The sequence below is a fragment of the Sus scrofa genome, chromosome 13 (assembly GCF_054392235.1).
Source record: "Sus scrofa isolate SSC_HxYL_T2T_F1_AM1 chromosome 13, Sscrofa_HxYL_maternal_Yorkshire_Landrace_v2.0, whole genome shotgun sequence".
Taxonomy (NCBI): domain Eukaryota; kingdom Metazoa; phylum Chordata; class Mammalia; order Artiodactyla; family Suidae; genus Sus; species Sus scrofa.
Genome location: NC_139395.1, coordinates 86,599,337 through 86,619,065, shown reverse-complemented (window position 1 = coordinate 86,619,065; position 19,729 = coordinate 86,599,337). Strand labels below are relative to the sequence as shown.

Below are 19,729 nucleotides of genomic sequence, written 5' to 3'. Positions count from 1 at the left end.
GCAGGGACTGAACCCGCAACCCCATGGTTCCTAGTCGGATTCGTTAACCACTGCGCCACGACGGGAACTCCCACAGTGGGAGCTCTAGAGGGCACCTTTCCAACATCCTCTCCATCCCTCTGCACTGCTGTCTGTCATCATCATTCTTGCCTCTGCACCTCTGGGATGTCAGGCTCCCCAAGAACCTCAAGCTGCTGAATAGCCAGGCCTCTGTCAGGCCTCTTAGAGGGATGGCTCCATGCCACTGTAATACAGAGGAGCTGTCACAGTGGAAAGGCCTGACTTCTGCATGATACTCAGGCCGGCTGCACAGGAAGTGACCCCCAAGCCTCCCTGGGGGACCATCTCCTCTCCTCTAACCCCACACAGGCTACCTTGTGGGGGTTTGCTATCCTGTCATGGACTCTTGGTCATCATTAACTCAGGCTGCAGGACACCAGTTCCCCTCGGCCTCTCTGATGATTTTAGGGGGCATGAGTGTGGGTGGGCAGTATCCAGGGTCTGCACGTCTGTCCTGAGTGTGGCTCAGCTTTTTCCCTTCAGAACCACATGTGGGGACTCTTGGGAGGTAGTGGGACAGTTCTTCACAGTCGTCATTCTGTTTGGTTCTGGTGACTCCAAATACGGTGTCCCCGTGCTTCTCAGACTGGAGCACACAGCCCGGATCCTTTGTGTGGAGGATGCAGGACAGAGCTTCTGGGTGCAGCTTTCTGGAGCACCAAGTTCTTGTCACGATTTGGAAGAACCGAGGAATTCCTGTCGTGGCTCACTGGTTAACAAATCTGACTAGGAACCATGAGGTTGCGGGTTTAGTCCCTGGCTTTGCTCAGTGGGTTAAGGATCCGGCATTGCCTTGAGCTGTGGTATAGGTTGCAGACGCAGCTCAGATCCCTCGTTGCTGTGGCTCTGGCGTAGGCTGACAGCTATAGCTCCGATTCGACCCCTAGCCTGGGAACCTCCATATGCCAAAGGAGTGGCCCAAGAAATATGGCAAAAAGACCAAAAAAACCCTTCCCCTCCCCCACATAGAAGAAGAGCAGTTGGGGGAGGTGCCCCGGGAAAGACGTCCAGTCTCTGAAGTTGCACCAGGTGGGGCCCAAGAGCCGGACCTGCAGCCAGGGCGGCCTCTCCTCTTGTCCCCTGCTCACCAGGCTGCTGGATATGATGCGTCTGAAGGCCTGGCAGGTGCCAGACATCCTCCTGCTTTGAATTCCGTGCAGAGAACACCCCCCTCGTCCACTGGGCCAAGTCCCCTTGCCCAGGCTTCCCTGCATACACGGCGTGACCTTCCTGCACTGCTCCTGCCCACAGCCGTGGTGTCCAGCCCTGGCCCACCTCCTGCACTGCGGCCAGGCTCTGGGCTCAGCATCCTCCTGCTTTGCACTCAATGCAGGGAGTGTGGCCTGGCCCTCCTTGCCATCCAACAAGGACCACACGGGGCTCACTTGATTGTGACACTTCTTGCTGAGCAGCCTGAAGCACAGATGCTTTCAGATAAAGTTGGGGGATTTCCCACACCCCCTGAGGACCAGGCTGGGATCCCACCAGCAGGTTGACCCTCTGGTTTTTGTGAGGCTCCCTTGTTGCTGCTGGTGCTGTGGTTGGAGGGGAGGCCCCAGGGGGCTGGAGGCGGTGGTCCTCGCCTCTGGGCTGGGTGGGGGCCTGGCAGGTCTTTGGCCTTCTTCCCTGACTCCTGGTCCTCCTCTGGCCGAGAGCTGCATGGGGATCAGAGGCTTCTCTGCCCATGAGCCCTGTGCCGAGGCCCAAGCCTGCAGTTTCACGCTCATTTTGTCCTCAGAAGGTTTCCTGGCTCTGAGTCCCCGATTCAGTCCCCTCCTGGTGGCAAAGCTGAAGGGCTAAGACTAGCAGCAGATGTGCCCCAGGCCTCTGTCTGTGGCCGTGGTCCTGTCCATGGTCCATCGGGTCTCTTCCAGCCAGTTGCTTGGGAGAATTTTATGATGTTTGGTGATATAAAACCGCCCTGCACCCCTACTGTGCTGCCTGATGATATTAACTAACACTGCTAACTACACTTACAGACAGCACCAAACAGCAGTGCTAATACTAATGATACTAACAGTGCTAAATAACTATGCTAACAATACTAACTATGCTAACTCATACTAACTACAATTACTACCATTGCTAACTGTGCTTATTAGCTACCTTGTTTTATTGCAGTTGCTTTTTTGAGCTTTAAAAGTAACATGCATTTGGAGTTCCCACTGTGACAAAGTGGGTTAAGAATCCAGCTGCAGTGGCTTGGGTCTGCAGAGGCTCGGGTTCAATCCCCAACCCTACTCTGTGGGTTAAAGGTTCGGCCTAGGCCATAGCTGTGACTCAGATTCAGTCCCTGGCCTGGAACTTCCATATGCCACTGGTGTGGCCATTAAAAAAAAAAAAAAAAAGATAATGTGCTTTTGTACAAATTGAAGGTTTGTGGCAACCCTCTGTCGAGCAAGTCTGTGGGTGCCATTTTTCCAATAGTGTTTGCTCAGTTCAAGTCTCTGGGCCACATTTTGGTAATTCTTGAAATATTTCAAACTTTTTTTTTTTTTTTTTTTTGTCTTTTGTTATTTAAGGGCCCCACCCACGGCATATGGAGGTTCCCAGGCTAGGGGTCCAATCGGAGGTGTAGCTGCTGGCCTACGCCACAGCCACGGCAACGCTAGATCTGAGCTGCATCTGCAACCTACACCACAGCTTGGCAACGCCAGATCCTTAATCCACCGAGTGAGACAGGGATTGAACCTGCAACCTCAGGGTTCCTAGTCGGATTCATTTCCACTGTGCCACAACAGGAACTCCTCAAACTTTTCATTATTATTGTATTTGTTACGGTGATCTGTGATCAGTAATCCCTGTTAGTGTTGCAAAATGATTATGATTTGCTGAATGCTCAGATGATGGTTAGTATATCTAATTTTTTTTTTTAATTTTTAGGGCCGAACCTGTGGCATATGGAGGTTCCCAGTCTAGGGGTATAATCGGAGCTACAGCTGCCGGCCTAGACCACAGCTGCAGCCACATAGGATCTGAGTCGTGTCTGTGCCCTAAACCACACAGCTCGTGACAACACTGGATCCCTGACCCACTGAGTGAGGCCAGGGATCAAACCCATGTCCTTGTGCGTACTAGTTGGGTTCATTAACCACTGAGCCACGATGGAAACTCTAGTAATAAAATATTTTTATTTTTGTAACTATTATTTTCTTTTTTTTTTTTTTTTTTGCTTTTCAGGGCCTCACTTGCAGCATGTGGAGGTTCCCAGGCTAGGTGTCTAATCAGAGCTGCAGCTGCCGGCCTATGCCACAGCCACAGCCACAGCCACAGCAAGCCAGCACTGAGCCATGTTTGTGACCTACACCACAGCTCACAGCAATGCCAGATCCTTAACCCACTGAACGAAGCCAGGGATCGAACCTGCATCCTCATGGTTCCTAGTCTGATTCCTGCTGAGCCACGATGGGAACTGCTAAAATATTTTTAAATTAAGGCAGGTACATATTCTTAGACATAATGCTTCATGGTGTTAATTGCACATTTAATAGATTACAGTATAGTGTAAATATAACTTTTTTTTCTTCTTTTTTGGCTGCCCCATGGCATATGGAGTTCCTGGGTCAGGGATCAGATCTGAGCCACAGCTGTGACCTTGCTGCAGCTGTAGCAATGCTGGATCCTTTAACCCATTGTGCTAGGCTGGGGACCTGTGTCCTAGTGCTGCAAAGATGCTGCTAATCCCATTGTGCCACAGTGGGAACTCCTGTAAACTTAACTTTTGTATGCACCAAAAAGTTCATGTTGACTTCGTTTATTATGGTATTCACTTTATTGCAGTAGTATGGAATCAAGATTGCTCACAATATCTGAGGTATGCCTGCTGTATACCTGAGGTATACTAACTGTGCTAACTATACTAACAATACTAACTAAATTTTTATTTCAAGGAAAAATGAGGAAAATATCAAATAATGATTATCAGTAAATTTCTCATGACCTTGGAGGCCAGATGGCTTGGGTTGATGAATTCAAAATGTTGAAGGAAAAAAGCTGTCAACCAAGAATCTTTTCTCTAACAAAACTGTCCCTCAGAGATGAGGGTGAAACTGAAAGCTTCCCAGAGAAGCCAAGACTGAGGAAGGTCTTTGCTACCAGACCTGCCTGTAATGCAGGGCATCCTGCCAGTTGAAATGAAAGGCAGTGGACAGTAACCCAAAGCCTGTGAGCAAGTGAACGTCTTTGGTAAAAGTAAATACACAGGAGTTCCTGCCGTGGTGTAATGGGATTGGCAGTGTCTCTGCAGCGCCAGGACACTGTGGGCTGGCACAGTGGGCCAGGATCCCTGGTCTGGCACAGTGGGTTAAAGGATCCAGCATTGCCACATCTGTGGTGTAGCTAGCAACTATGGCTCAGATCTGATCCCTGGCTCAGGAACTTCATATGCTGTGGGTACAGCCATTAAAAAAAAAAAAAGAAAGAAGGGATGTTACTGCCCATTCTATAAAAAAAGAATTATGAGAGAATCCTATGAACATTTCTATGCCAACAAATTGGATAGCCTGGATGAAATTGACAAATTCCAAGAAGCACGCAAACTGCCAAAACTAAATAGCAAATAGCATCATAACTTGTTGTCAAGCTGGGAGATTGAATTTCATTATCAAAAACCTCTCAGCAAAGCAAAGCCCTGGACTTAATGGCTTCACTGGTGAATTCTAACAAACATTTAAAGAACTAATACCAATCGTTCTCACATTCTTCCCAAAAATCAAGAAGGGGGGTGCCTTTCTTAACTCATTCTATGAGGCCATCATTGTTGCAATACTAAAGCCAAACAAACACTAAAAAAGCGAAAACTACAGATCATTTTCCATTATGAACAATGATGTAAAATCCTCAAGAAAGTACCAGCAGATCAAATTCAGCAGCAAAGTAAAAGGATTATATACTATGACCAAGCAAAGTTTATTCCTGGAATGCAAGGATGGTTCCACAGCCAAACAGTGATCATTAATACACCATATTAACAGGATGAAAGGGGAAAAAAATATCATCTCAATTGATGTAGAAATAGCCTTTGACACAATTCAATACCCTTTCATGAGGAAAACATTTAAAACATTGGAAATAAAAGGAAATTACCTCAACTTAATAAAAGCCGTATGTGGAAAACCCACAGTAAACGTTAATACTCAGTGGTGAAAGACTAATAATTTTGTTTGTAAGGTAAGCAGCAAAACAAGGATGCCCACTTTACCACTTCTGTTCCGATCAGCCCTGGAAGTTCTAGCCAGAGTAGCTCTGCAAGAAAAAAGACATCCAGATTGGAAAGGAAAGAATATATCCATTATGTTGTATGTACAGTACTCTAAAGATTTCATATCAAAAAATTTTATAAAAATTTAAAACCTGTTAGAGCTAATAAACAGAGTTTCAGGATAGAAAATGAACACCCAAAAACCAGCTGTACTTCTGTGTACTAAAAATGAACATTCCAAAAATGAAAGCAAGGAAACAATTCTATGTACAGTAGTATCAAACAGAATAAAATAACTAGGAGTAGATTTAATGCAGATGAGAAAGGCTTGTAAGCTAAAAACTCTAAAACATTGCCGAGAGAAATTAAAGACAATGTAAGCAAATGGAGAGACAGCTAACATTCATGAATGAGAAAACACCGCCCAAAGCCGTATACAGATACAGTGCAGTCCTTACCAAGACCCCAGTGATGCTTTCTGCAGAAGTAGAAAAACCCATCCTAAAATTCACAGAGAAAATCGTGGGGCCCTGAATAGTCAAAATAATTTTGAAAGCACAAGATTGGAGCTCTCCCACTTTGTGATTTTAAAACTTAACTACAGAGCTACAGGGATCAAAACTATAGTTCTGCTTTAAGGATACACATGTAAACCAGTGGAACAGAGTAGAGAGCCCAGAGATTAACTTTCACATACATGGTGAATTGAATTTCATAAAGATGCTAAATACATTCAGTGGTGAAAGGACAGTGTCTTCAACAAATGGTAATGGTGCTGAGAAAACATCTACCCTGAAGAAGAATTTGGACCCTGACCTGTCACCATATACAAAAAATAAATCAAAACTAATCAGTCATCTCAATCAAAAGACCTAATCTATAGTTAAAACTATAAAACTCGCAGAAGAAAACAGGGAAAAACATGACATTGGGTTTGGCAGTGATTCTGTGCTTGTGACACCAAAGGCACAGGCAACAACAACAACAGAATATATAAATTGGACTTCATCCAAACTAAAAATTTGTGTTTCTAAGGACGCTATTGAGAGTAAAAAGACAGAGTTCCCTTGTGGGGCAGTGGGTTAAGGATTGGCATTGTCAGTGGAGCAGCTTGGGTTGAAACTGAGGCACAGGTTCAATCCCTGGCCCAGGAACTGCCATATGCCATGTGCACAACCAAAAAAAAAAAAAGAGTAAAAGGACGACCCACAGAATGGGAGAAGACACTTTAAATCATATCTGATAAGGTTTAATATTCAGAATGCATATTTAAAACCCCTCCAATTTGACAACAGAAAACAAGCGATTTGAATAAAGATGAGTTCCCGTCGTGGCTCAGTGGAAACAAATCTGACTAGTATCCATGAAGATGCAGGTTTGATCTCTAGCCTTGCTCAGTGGGTTAAGGATCTGGCATTGCCATCAGCTGTGGTGTAGGTCACAGATGTGGCTTGGATCTGGCATTGCTGTGGCTGCAGTGTAGGCCAACGGCTGCATCTCTGATTTGACCCCTAGCCGGAGAACCTTCATATGCTGTGGGTGCAGCCCTAAAAAAAAGGAACAAATAAAGATGGGCTTAGGACCCAAATAGACATTTCTCTGCAGACGATATGCAAATGGCTGATCCATATACAAAAAGTATTTGGCACCACTGGTTGTTAGGGAAACTTAAATCAACAGTGACATACTACACATAGACTGTGATGGCTTATTTTTAAAGATGCAAAAAATAGGTGTTGGCGAGGATGTAGAGAAATTGGGAACTTTGTGTATTGCTGGTAGGAATGTAAAATGGTGCTGGGGCTATGTTCCTTAGAATGTTAAACAGCATTACCACATGTCCTGACACTGAGTTGTATACCCACAAAGTTTGTTATCTAACGGATACACATAACACTGTTGCTCACAGCAGAATTATTCACAGCGGTCCAAAGGTAGAGAGAACTCACCAGCTGATAAATGGATAAGCAGATATGGTATATCCACACAGTGGTACATTGTTTACCATCTAATGGGGTGAAGTTCTGATGTGGGCTGCAACATGGGTGAACCTTGAAAACATGCCAAGTGAGGTAAGCCAGACTGGAAGAAACAAATATTAGACAATCTCACTTTCTTTTTCTTTTTTTCAGGGCCACATCTGCAACATATGGAAGTTCCCAGGCCTGGGGTTGAATCAGAGCTGCAGCTGCCTGCCACAGCCACAGTAACTTGGGATCTGTATTACATCCACAACCTACGCCACAGGTCACTGCAACGCTGGATCCTTGACCCACAGAGTGAGGCCAGGGATTGAACCAGCATCCTCATGGATATTAATCAGGTTCTTAACCTGCTGAACCACAACGAGAACTCCTGGACGATCCTACGCTCTAAGAGCGTAAGACGCTTAAGACGCTCTTTTCTTAAAAGAGCTATTTAGAAAAGGCAATTTCAGAGGCAGAAAGTGGACTAGAGATTACCATGGGCTGCGGGAGGAAATGGGGAGTTATTGCTTAATCTGCATAGCAGAATTTGTTTGCCCTGATGAAAAAGTTCTGGAAATAGATAATGGTGGTACCACAGTGCGATGGTCTTACACATGAGGAAATTAAGATCAGTATCTTATTTTGAACAAATTCGTCTCCTAAATAAAACCATCTGACAGGTCTCTGACCTTGAAATGTGATTTCATAGTTACATCAAGGCTGGTAAACAGCAGCTGGGGAATGGAGGACCTCTATTCTAAAGCAGCTGTCCTGCCTAAAAAGAATGAAATTAAGTTGTGTTTCTCCACCTGGAAGGATGCTCAGCAGCTCAGTGTGGGATGGTGGAAAAGCTCAGGGACCTAGCCTCGTAGTTACGGAATGTTCGGCCCTTTCCATTTCAGTGTGATACTGGTATGTTTCCACCTTTAGTTACTATTCAGCAGTGATAGTCCTAAATTTATCCGAAGCAAACTGTGCATCAGTGATCTTGTGAGCCATGTGATTATTTTGTCAAAATCTTGTAGGCACAGTTTGAGTCCCTTTAAACCTACACGTCAGTGATGACCGAGGATATTTCGTTGCCTTTGGAATGGAAGCAAGGTATTTTGAAACCTTAGTCTGCTCTTTGGCACTTGGTCCTCAGCCTGAAGAGCTGGATGGGTGCCTGGGCAGGGCAGTCGGTCGACTATTTCCTGTCTGCCCTGGTGCATGGTTGGCTTTGTATCAGCCTAACCCAGCCAGGGATGCCCAGGTGTTTGCCTAAAGCACCCTTGGTTTAGATAGGGTTAACACTGAGTGTTGTAGAGCAAGCAAAGAGATTACCCTCATCCAGTCCCTGGAGGCCTGAGTAGACCAGAAGGCTGAGTCAGATAATTCACTACCTGAAGGTTTTCTCCTGTCTCAGTCTTCACTGGATCTGACACTGTCCTCTTACCTGGTTCTCAGGCCTTCACATGGCAGAGCGTAGGACACCTCCGCCTCTGTAATCATGAGAGACACTTCCTTTATTACATCTAAGTGCCGGATCATTGTTACATATGTATAAATCTCATATATGTGAAGTTTACTTAATAACAGATTTAAAATCTCACTTGAATGTAGCTGTTGAAACATGAGCTTCTACTATATGGTGCTGGCAGAACCTTTAGGTCCTGTTTCTCCATCCTAATGGTCCAGTTCCCTGGAGAGCCCTAACTAGTCCGTCGGACAGTGAGAGAGTTACTCTTCCTAGAGACGAGCCCCAGGGCCACTACAATGACCTCTTCATAAGCACTTCTTACAGGTCAGAGAACTAGGCTCCGATTGGTGGAAGGCAGGGTGTGCTCTGATGGGCAAGGTCAGTACCATCACCTGGCCAGCACATTTTTGATTGTTCAACCTTTGAGTGAGCGTGGAGAAGTTCATTCAGCAACTGTAACACAAGTGAGATATAAAAACAAAAGGCTAGTGAGAGCTGCAGGGAAACACTTGGTCACACATATGCAACTGATGGTAACTTTGAAATCTTTTCTAGTATAATCCTCTTTGTAGGGGGAGCAAAGCAAAATCTCATCACTCTCTCCTGCCCACCCCATAGTGGCTTTGGGAGAGGTGCATTCCTGTTTTTTTTTTTTTTTTTTTTTTTAAAGGGTTTTGTTTATAAGGGTTTTGTTTTTATTTTTTTAATGATTTTTATTTTTTCCATCATAGCTGGTGTTTTATTGTTTATTTACTTCCCTCTGGAATCCTCCCTACAACCCTAAGTCTCTCCTGCAGATGAGGAAGAATATTGAGGTGCAGATGTGGAAATTCCTATCACTCCCCACTCCCTTTGTGTTAAGAGTTTCTTTTAATTACAAAGGTAATATATGCTTGCTATTTTAAAACTTCAAAGATGGCAGGTTTTATAGATGTGTATATAACATCGATGTCTGTTTATTTCCTCATATCCTGTTTTTAGGAAAAAGTCTTGACTGTGTACTTATTACACAGCACGTAACTTACTGTTCACTTATGAAGTGTCCCATTAAAATGAGCTGGGAATGGAGCCTGGCTCAGATTTCTTTGCATTCTAGCTTTTGGCCCCATGCAGGTGCTTGAGAAGTGCATCTGTTCCCCCGTCTCCAGCCTCGGAACAGGCTGTGCACACCAAGGGCTGTCTGTCCAGATTGGCATGACCTGACCTCTGAGCTGGCAGTCCTTTATTTAGATCTTCATGACTTGGTTCTACACAGTAGATCCCTATTCTGGAAAAAGGAGGCGCTTCTACCACAGAGTGACAGCGGTCAACCGATAATCTTAATTTGTTTGTTTGGCCTTAGGCATGGCCAAAGATAAAAATAAAAAATGACTTGATTTTAAGTTAAATTACATGGATAGGGTCTGACTATACAGAACTCAGGACACTGAACTAGAAATCTGAGTGAGTCACTCTTTTAGGCATTACTGAAAAGCAGTCAGGCACTTAGTATTTTCACTTCTATTGATGCCTGTCAGCCTGTGGCATTGTCCTCATGGGCAGACGTTGTGTCTTACTGTGCAGGAATCATGGGGCCTGTGCCTCACTAACCATTGCCCTCCCCTGCACTTGGCACCTTCAGTGAGATTTAAACCACATTGTTGAAAATAAACTTCATGGTACTTAATGCCACTGACTATATACTTAAAAATGGTTAAAATGGTAAATTTTATGTTCTGGATACTTTACCACATACATTATAATATATAAATTATAATGGAATAAGAATACTTTCCATAACTTCATGCTGATATAAATTTGAAGGAGGGCAGTCCTCTTGGCAATGCCTAGCTAAAAGTAGTGAGTTGGTATGTCCTAGGCCACAGGTGGCCTTGCTGTGTGGAGATTAAAGATGAAAAAGGCTAAAGGACGGGACAGGAGAAGGGAAAGTGGAACCTTGAAGGGTTTCTGCTCAGTTTTCCCCAGAAATTATAGTGTTTACTGATGTTCATTTCCTTTCAAGCCCTTCTCCTCAGTGAACTAAGTAGGCTACGTCATTTATTCCTTATTACAACCCTCCACCCCCACCCTGCGTGTTTTCTTAACTTTCTGAAGTCTCAAACACACTTCTCCAAAAACAAAAAGGGGTTTCATTTTAGTGCAGCATGTTAAGGATCTGGCGTTGTCCTGCAGAGGCCCGTGTCTCTGCTGTGGTGTGGGTCTAGTCCCTGACCTGGGAATTTCTGCATGCTGTGGGCACGGCCAAAAAAAGACAGAATAAGTAAAAGCAGAAACAAGATAGAATTATATAGTGTCAGGAAGGATTACTTTGTTTATTTTATGCTTTTTAGGGTCGCACCCGCAGCATATGGAGCTTCCCAGGCTAGGGGTCCAATTGGAGCTGCAGCTGCTGGCCTACGCCACAGTCATAGCAACACCAGATCCAAGCCATGTCTGTGACTTATGCCACAGCTCACGGCAGTGCTGGATCCTTAACCCCCTGAGCAAGGCTAGGGATCCAACCTGCAATCTAATGGTTCCTAGTCAGATTCATTTCTGCTGCGCGGGGAACTCCAGGAAGGATTACTTAAATTAAAAATGGTAGCGGAGTTCCCATCGTGGCTCAGGGGTTAACGAACCCAACTAGCATTCATGAGGATGCAGGTTCCATCCCTGGCCTCACTCAGTGAGTTGAGGATCCGCCCTTGCTGTGGGCCTGTGGTGTAGGTCGAAGATGCGGCTCAGATCCCAAGTTGCTGTGGCTCTGATGTAGGCAGGCAGCTACAGCTCCAATTGGATCTCTAGGCTGGGAACCTCCATATGCCAGGGGTGCAGCCTAGAAAGACAAAAAGAAAAAATAGTTAAAAAATGGTAGCAAGGACCTTCTTGGCTAGAGAGGAGGTGTTTACTGGTGGAGCACACCTGAAGTACTTTGGAAAGTTCTGTTTGAGACATGTCTTTTTTTTTTTTTTTTTGTCTTTTGTCTTTTGTCTTTTTCTAGGGCTGCACCCACGGCATATGGAGATTCCCAGGCTAGGGGTCTCATCGGAGCTGTAGCTGCCAGCCTACGCCATAGCCACAGCAATTCAGGATCCAAGCCACGTCTGCAACCTACACCATAGGTCACGGCAATGCTGGATCCCTAAGCCACTGAGCGAGGCCAGGGATCAAACCTGCAACCTCGTGGTTCCTAGTCGGATTCGTTAACCACTGAGCCATGATGGGAACTCCTGTTTGAGACATTTCTTAGGTTGGTTTTCCTTGATAGGCCTGACATCCGTGGTGCTGGTGAGGAGTTTGGAGGGCGAGTATCAGAAGCTGTTTAAGCAGGTTATGACCTGATCAGAGAGCGGGCCTAACTGCACTGCCTCCTGAGGCCGCTCCTCTAATGTGGAATAGCTGGCTCTTTGTAAAATGCTCTAATATGAAAAGTTCCAAACATGAAAAGTCACTAAAATCCTACAGTACATAAACGCACACTTCTACGAAATTTTATCAGACCACATTTTATCTCGAATGTGGTCTCTTCTTCCTTTTGTGTGATTACCTTTAACTGTGAAAAGATGAAGCTACTTGTCTTAACACAATGTCCCACCTCTTAGGTTTGGCTGGCTGTATCCTTTGGTGTTGAAAGTGTTTCTTGTGAACTGGAAGCTGGATCTGAAAGCTTGAGTAACAGTTACACGTTTTTGACAAGACTACTTTGTAATGTCTGATCATCTTATCAGTGAAGATAAGTTTAATCACTTTATTAAGATGGTCACAGCTGTATTACTGCTCTTCTCTCCTGACCTCTGTGACTAGGAAGTTACTTGTGGGTGATAGTTTGGTACCACATGGATCTTTAGTTCCCCACCCACATTTTACTTACGTGCTGTCAGCATCATTGATGATCTTTACCTGACTTTGTTTTCATTGAGTTGCAAGATGTTTCTTTAAGTCATTTCAAGCATTTCTTCTGTATTCCTTCTACTCTTTTTTTTTAATTTTAAAATGTGTTGGCTTCATGTGTACAGCAAGGTGATTCAGTTATACACACATAGATATTCTTTTCCATTATGGGTTATTAAAAGATATTGAAGGAGTTCCTGTAGTGGCTGAGTGGTTAATGAACCTGACTAGCATCCCTGAGGACACAGGTTCAATCCCTGGCCTCACTCAGTGGGTTAAGGATCTGGCGTTGCTGTGAGCTGTGGTGTAGGTCGCAGATGTGGCTCGGATCTGGCGTTGCTGTGGTTGTGGTGCAGGCTGGCAGCTACAGTTCCGATTAGACCCCTAGCCTGGGAGCCTCTATATGCTGAGGGTGTGGCCCTAAAAAGACAAAAGACAAAAAAAAAGTAACCGGCACTAATTGTTTTACTCTAATTATGGACTTTAAGGTGAGGAATTATGTGAAACATTCTTTTTTTTTTTAATTTAATTTTTTTATCTTTTTGCCATTTCTTGGGCCGCTCCCGTGGCACATGGAGATTCCCACGCTAGGGGTCGAATCGGAGCTGTAGCTGCCGGCCTACGCCAGAACCACAGCAACGCGGGATCCGAGCCGCGTCTGCGACCTACACCACAGCTCACGGCAACGTTGGATCGTTAACCCACTGAGCAAGGGCAGGGACCGAACCTGCAACCTCATGGTTCCTAGTTGGATTCGTTAACCACTGCGCCACGACGGGAACTCCGAAACATTCACTTTTTAATGAAATAATCTTGCTCATCAGAATTTACACTTTGTAACATTTTTGGTAACTTCTAAAGTCATGACTGCAGAAAGGACTCTTGGTACATTGAGTTGAGTCTTAGACTTAACTGCTCAGCTGAATGACCTGTCTTCTGTTTGCCATGACAGGGTTTACCCAGTGCTTCTTGGTATATCCTTCTTTATGCTACAACTGGTGATTTAGTTTCCTTGATTTGAAACTTTTTAAACAACTGGCTAGATCCTGTTCTCTGGAGGCAAGTGTTTGTTGTATACTGAGGCTGTCAGTGTTTAAGCCCCTGTGTTCCATGGAGCACATCAGAGTTCATGTGAAATTTTTGCATTTGTGGATGTCTAGGTAGAGTGGACTACTGAAAACCTAGAGCCTTCTTCATTTTATTATATTTATTTATTTTTACTTTTTATTTACTTATTTTTGTTTGTTTTTTGGCCAGCCCATGGCATATGGAGTTCCCAGGCCAGGGCTCAGATCTGAACCACACTTTCAGCCTATGCCTTGGCTTCAGCAGTATCAGATCCTTTAACACACCACGCCAGGCCAGGGATCAAATTTGTGTCCTGGCACTGCAGAGATGCCCCTGATCCCATTGTGCTGCAGCGGGAGCTCTCCTTTATTTTAGAAGACGTTGCTTAGGCAGGAGAGGTGAGTGAGTGTGAGAATCAGATGGTGAGAAGGGCAGGAAGGTCATTCCAGTTAAAACCATGTAACTGGCAAGAGTTAGAACTGTCTGGAGTGCTGGAAAGGGACTGAGTTGGAAAAGTGGGAAAGCTGTGGCTAGAGGAGCTGCTGCTCCAGGGGTAGGGATGCACGTGAAGCCAAGGCGCTCACAGCACTTCCCTGCCACCCAGCATTGTGACAGTGGGACGTCTCAGGGTTTCGCATCTCCTCTCCGTCTTTGATATTTTAGTCCCAGAGGGACCAAATACATTGCTTACTTGTAACTTGTTCTGTGTTCATCAGTCGATGCACACTTGGGGGTATGTTTAAACTCCCATATTTGCCATTTGTGCTCCAGCAAAGGGGGACTGACTGAGGCTTATTGGTGCCCCCTGAGGCACCAATAAACTGTAGAAGCTCATTTCTTTTGCCTTTTTTTTTTTTTTTTTTTTTTTTTTTGCTGTAGAAGCTCATTTCTTTTGCCTTTTTTTTTTTTTTTTTTTTTTTTTTTTGCTTCTTAGGGCCTCACTTGCAGCATGTGGAAGTGCCCAGGCTAGAGGTCAAATCAGAGTTGTCGCTGCTGGCCTACACAAACAGCCACAGCAACATGGGATCCGAGCCATGTCTGCAACGTACACCATAACTCACAGCAACACCAGATCCTTAACCCACTAAGCAAGGCCAGACTTCAAACCTGCATTCTCATGGATACTAGTCAGGTTCTTTAACCACTGAGCCATAACAGGAACTCCAAGAAAGAGTATGTCTTAATTTTAGGCTCTGTATTTGGTGGAAGTTTCACTCAGTCGTGGGGCTCATCTCAGCAGGAAGGGTGGAGGCTAAAATAGGTTTGGAGGGAGTTCCCATTGTGGCTCAGCAGTTAGAGAACCCAACTAGCATCCATGAGGATGAGGATTTGATCCCTGGCCTCGCTCAGTGGGTTAAGGATCCAGCGTGCCCATGAGCTGTAGTGTAGGTTGCAGACATGGTTCGGATCCTGTGTTGCTGCGTCTGTGGTGTAGGCTAGCAGATGCAGCTCTGATCGGACCCCTAGCCTGGCAAGTTCCATATGCTGCAGGTGTGGCCCTAAAAGACCAAAAAAAAAAAAAAAAGGTTCTGAGATTTTACTGGTCAGAGGACAAAGAGTGCCATAGCACACTGAATTGGAGAATGTTGTGCTGGATTAATAAGGGGCTCATTCCATTTCACCAGGAGCCAATTGTGGCTTCAGGAATTTGGAAAGTATAGGCACTGAGCTTAACAATAATAAGCAACCACTTGATGTACCAGTCATTGCTCTCTGGCTCCTCCACATGTTCTTTCTCATCCTCACAGGAACACATCTGCCTTCTACAGATTTGGGAATTCAGTATAAGGGCCAAGGAGAACAAATTACTGATCTCAGCTTGCACAACTGGTATGTTTCGGAGCGCTGACATGAACTAGAGCCTTTAAATCTCAAGCCCTGACATCTGACTGCAGAGCAGATCTGAGCCCTATAGGGAAAATTATTGGGATCACCCCTGAAGCCATAGCATTCTGACTGGCCTTTGTGTGACAGCTGTAGCCTGTTAGGAAGCTGTCAGTCTTCAAGTTCTGAGTCCTGCACTCTGCCTCTGAAGATGAACCACAATGTTTAAAACGTTGGAAATGTTGGCTGTTAAATCTAGGTGACAGGTATTGTTAAAAGATAATTTTCAAGAAAAGGTAGATCATGACTCATTTAAATGTGAAACGAGCACGTCAAAGATTTTGTTTAACTCCATTAATTGAGGAAAGCCGGGGGAAGTACCCAACCAGTTCAAAAAAAATACGAAGAACAGATGTACTGGTTGGTCTGGTTGGTGAGTAGTTTTGAAAGAACATGCAAATACACACAAAACTGGCTTTTCTACAGCAGTTTGTCCAGATAGAATTCATTTGTCCTGCCATCACCTCTGCAACATCCAGCTGGTTAAAAGCAGTGAAACCCAAGAGCGAAATAGCCCAGAAGAAATTACTCTTAGAGTTCAGAGTCTAAGAAATTTGTTGTTTCCCATTGGAGGCATCCCATACTCTTTAATTGCAAGTGTCCGTACAGAATATGGCACTTATATAATGCTGTTCTCTTTACATTTTTTTCTTCACATTGAAGGTTTTGAACACTTGTTTAAAAACGTTTCTGCTGGGAAGACTTTGTGAATTGGAGCCCCAGTACTTACATATTAAGCTCAGTAGACTTTGATGACGTGGTATGAAATGTAGTTGTTATGTTAAAGCTGATGTACTTGGGGATTTTCTGTTGTGGCACAGAGGAAATGAATCCGACTAGGAACCATGAGGTTGTGGGTTCAATCCCGGACCTTGCTCAGTGGGTTGAGGATCTGGCGTTGCCATGAGCTGTGGTGTAGACGCGGCTCAGATCCCGTGCTGCTGTGGCTGTGGTGTAGGCCGGCAGCTGTAGCTCTGATTTGACCCCTAGCCTGGGAACCTTCGTATGCCGCGCATGCGGCCCTAAAAAGCAAAAAAAAAATAAAAATAAAATCTGACCAATTTTCTGCTTCAGGTATCTGTCCTGAGGATGACAGTCCTTGAATAGATAGCAGGCTCCTGGTATTCTTGTATTCCTAGTATCTAGCTTGGAAGCAATACTAAGATTTAGACAGATGCCTGTAAACCCTTAAATGTTGGGCAAGAGTTTGCTGCTCTAACTTGTATTCCCCCTTGGGTAACTCCTCCGTCCCTGTTGCAGTGTCAGAGGTGAGTGCTCTTTGATCTTCTTCCCTTGATTTTATTCTTTGGAGAGAGAGAGATTGAGGTGGTGTGACCTGAACAAAAGTTGAAATCAGACATTCATTTTTTAGAAGAAACAAACCAGTCTTCACCTGGGACATCTTTGGAATTAAAGTTCCCTGAGAGCCAGCAGCCTTTCTGCCCTCTAGTTACATGTTGAGCAGGTTGGCCCCCCTGCAGGGAAAGTCCAGGTTGGGGCTTGTTGTTGAAGAAGATGAGGAGTGCTGGAGAGGTGGTGCTACAGCAGCAGCCTCAATCTCTCAGCCTGGCCTTTGGCCACTGCTTGTGTAACATGGTGACTGGAGGGCCACCCTCCTGTGGGCTCTGGCTGCGCCTATGTTCACCTGGTTTCCAGCCTTCCTCTGTTTAGGGGGAAAGGTCCCTGGCTCTTCATCTGCCTGTTTGACCTCTTTCCTCCTTTTCCTTAGTGATAGTACCTCCCGCAGCACCTGGGTTTCCCTGTGGGGGAGCTCAGGGTGGGGCATCGCATGAGTAGTGGGAGTTGACTTCTTGTCATCTAACCTCAGCAGGCATGATACTGTTGTTTGCATTCTGTGCTGTACTTGCTTTGAGCTTTAAAAAAATTCCAAGTGTGGAGACAGATTACTTGCCTGACTGGATTTCTTTTATTTTGGCATCTTGATTTGGGAAGTGATCAGGAAGAAATTGTTTGGGAGAGTAAATCTAGCCATGTGAAATACCTCACTTCACCATGGTTCTTAAAGGAGTACTTGAGTACTGACAAAACTGCATTCATTTCCTAAACAGGACCTTGTGAGACTATCTACCACTGTCAGACTTCCATACCTCATCAGAGAAGGCTTTTAAGATTTGAGTGACATTTTTGTAATTTTACCTTCCTAAGGCAAGGAATCTGTCAAAACCATTCCCGTTAATCAGTGTGATGTGTTTCTGGTCCTTAATGTTGCTGATGTTCACTGTATTGCATGTTTTGAAACCATTAACCGAACCTCCATCTCTTGGGTTACAAAGGACCTAATACAGTGTTTGGACACTCCTGGTCTGCTTGGACCAGTGTTACAAATATTTTGACGTAGTTAGGATGCAGCCAGTATCTTCTTGTAGTATCCTAATGAAAAATTCAAATGTTAACTAATAACATCAAGTTTGCCCTTGAAGAACTAGAATCTTTACTGTGTTTTCAAGAGTGAAAGAAGATGGATTGAATGATTAGTAGCAAAAACGAATAATAGGAGTTCCCATGTGGCTCAGTGGATTAAGGATCCGGCATTTTCACTGCTGTGGTTCAGGTCACTTCAGTGGCATGGGGTTGATCCCTGGCCTGGGACTCGCATATTGTAGCTGCGTCCAAATGTTTGAGATGTTTGAGGACCATCTGTTCTAGTAGAATCCTCCAGATTATTTAGACCAGCACCATAGAATACACCTTTGTGTGAGGATAGAAATGTTCCATGTCCACACCGTGCAGTGTGGAAGGTGCTAGCCATTGGCTGAGGGACTGTATTTGATTTCATTTGGTTTCATTTAAGTTTCCAGCTGTGGCTAATAACTGCTGTGTAGAACAGCACAGGTTTAGACCAGTCTTTCTAGACTATTTTTCATTATTGCATCTCTCTTCTGACCCCAAGGCCTTTTTATTTATTTATTTATTATTATTTAAAATGTTTTAAAATTTAATTTTATTTTTTATTACTCAAATGAATTTATCACATCTGTAGTTGTGTAATGATCATCACAATCCAGTTTCATAGGATTTCCATCCCACAACCCAAGTACATCCCCCCACCCCCTGACCCCAAGGCCTTTTAAGATTTTTCCGCTAATTGTTTCTCTGTCCTAGTGAGTTTTTTTTTTTTTTTAAAGTAGATTTATTTATTTATTTATTTATTGTCTTTTTGCTATTTCTTGGGCCGCTCCCGCGGCATATGGAGGTTCCCAGGCTAGGGGTCCAGTCGGAGCTGTAGCCACCGGCCTATGCCAGAGCCACAGCAACCTGGGATCCGAGCCGCGTCTGCAACCCACACCACAGCTCACGGCAACACCGGATCGTTAACCCACTGAGCAAGGGCAGGGACCGAACCCGCAACCTCATGGTTCCTAGTCGGATTCATTAACCACTGTGCCACAACGGGAACTCCCCTAGTGAGTTTTTAATACCATGAATATACTGCATCTGTTTGTCTGTATCTATGTATTTATCTTTTCCAGGGCTGCACCCACGACATATAGAGGTTCCCAGGCTAGAGGTCTAATAGGAGCTGTAGCCACCAGCCTGTGCCACAGCCACAGCCACAGCCACAGCAACGCAAGATCCAAGCTGAGTCTGTGACCTACACCACAGCTCACGGCAACACCGGATCCTTAACCCACTGAGTGAGGCCAGGGATCGAACCCACAATCTCATGGTTCCTAGTCAGATTCATTAACCACTGAGCCTTGATGGGAATTCCTGTGTCTATTTGTGTTTATACTGTGGCTTCTTGAGGGCCACAAGCCATTGTTAATATCACCCCTGTTTGGGTGTCTAGACTAGCCAGGGTTGGCTTTATTGTGAAGACATCCCATTGTTAGGACACTTCCTGGACAATCATAGTGGCTCCTAAGGCTACTAGTACCTACAAGTGGAATTAAGAACTGCACAGCTGAGTGAGTTTTTAGAGGTTTGTAAAATTCTCCATCAGTCATCCTTGTCCTTTGGTGACATTCTTATGACATTGACATGTGTAAGTAATGGATGGTACTTGAACTGAGAGGCAGGCTAGTGAGTCTGATCCAGTCAGAGCTAGGCAACCAGGAAGTTCAGAGAACTAGAAGTCACATTGCATGGAGAGGAGTTGAGAAGTTGGGTGGCCTCTGAAAGTGCAGCACTACACAGAGGGAGATAATACCGGGGTATGTGTGCAGGCCGGGGCTGTGGAAGGGATGTCTCTCCTAGTGC

The 19,729-nt window shown here is 44.8% G+C and overlaps 1 protein-coding gene across 5 annotated transcripts in view; it reads left to right on the top strand.

The window, feature by feature from the left end:
* The window catches only part of RAB7A (RAB7A, member RAS oncogene family), a 76,727-nt gene that overhangs the window by 25,726 nt on the left and 31,272 nt on the right, over nt 1-19,729 (top strand). For 2 of the 5 annotated variants that reach the window (XM_021069434.2, XM_021069435.2), the window contains exon 2: nt 15,373-15,454. The exons of the other annotated variants lie outside the window; for them this stretch is intronic. The gene's annotated coding sequence lies outside the window, so the exon portion shown is untranslated. The remainder of the gene's footprint in view (nt 1-15,372; nt 15,455-19,729) is intronic. 5 annotated transcript variants of the gene reach the window in all.